We start from the raw sequence: 984 nt of genomic DNA, 5'->3' as shown, positions 1-984 counted from the left end.
AGAATGTTCATAATTCGCCGCTCGAGTATCCGTTTTGGATGATCAACATATCGTTGGAAAGCTTATTTGATACTCCACAAAATGGTGGGTCATAGTCTAAGATATTCTACACGAAAAATTTATAATTCATTGTAGTAGATAGAACCCAACACATTTATGCACAAAATTGCAACGAAAAATTTCCCGAGGTATTAAATCATCCCCCCCTGGAAACATTCTTCCTCGAATGACGCTATACATAACAGGATTAGATAGGGAATAGGTCATATAGCTGAAACCATTCGTTAGACTCATCACCAAATCGTTTCTCACTCCGAATGCAACATAGAAGGCATAAATTCAAGAAACTACAGCTGAACACATAATAAATGACTGCTGAACTGTTGTAACTTTTATCAAAAGTGCATGATTTAGGAAAGAACGGTACCTTTGACTTGATATGAGTTTGCAAAAAATAGGTGCAGGCACTTGGATCGAATATCCTCCTCAGCTTCCTAAGTTGCACCCTCAACAGATTGGTTTTGCCACAACACCTTAACCAAGGAAACTTCTTTGTTCCTCAGTCTTCGGACACTGAAATCAAGAATCTCAACAGGAATCTCATCAAAAGAATGATTTTCTTGAATGTCAGCACTCACAGAGAAATCCACTATCACAGCATCGCTAATATGATTTTTAAGCATGGAGACATGGAATATTAGATGAACAGAGGACAACTCGGAAGGCAACTCGACCTAATAAGCTACCTTACCAACACGGCTAAAAATTTTGTAAGGACCAACATAACGGGGAATAAGCTTCCCCTTCTTTCCGAATCTCTTCACCCCCCTTATGGGTGAAATTTTCAGATACACTAGGTCACCAACTTCAAACTCAAGGTCTCTCCTTCTAACATCCGCATAGGACTTCTGACGACTCTGCGTAATTTTCAACCTCCACCTAATCAACTTAACTTTTTTCATAGCCTCAAATACCGAATCAGGA

Source organism: Capsicum annuum, chromosome 4, assembly GCF_002878395.1.
Source record: "Capsicum annuum cultivar UCD-10X-F1 chromosome 4, UCD10Xv1.1, whole genome shotgun sequence".
In the NCBI taxonomy this organism is placed as follows: Eukaryota; Viridiplantae; Streptophyta; class Magnoliopsida; order Solanales; family Solanaceae; genus Capsicum; species Capsicum annuum.
The sequence above is the reverse complement of the archived record's forward strand: the minus strand, read 5'-3'. Positions refer to the sequence as shown.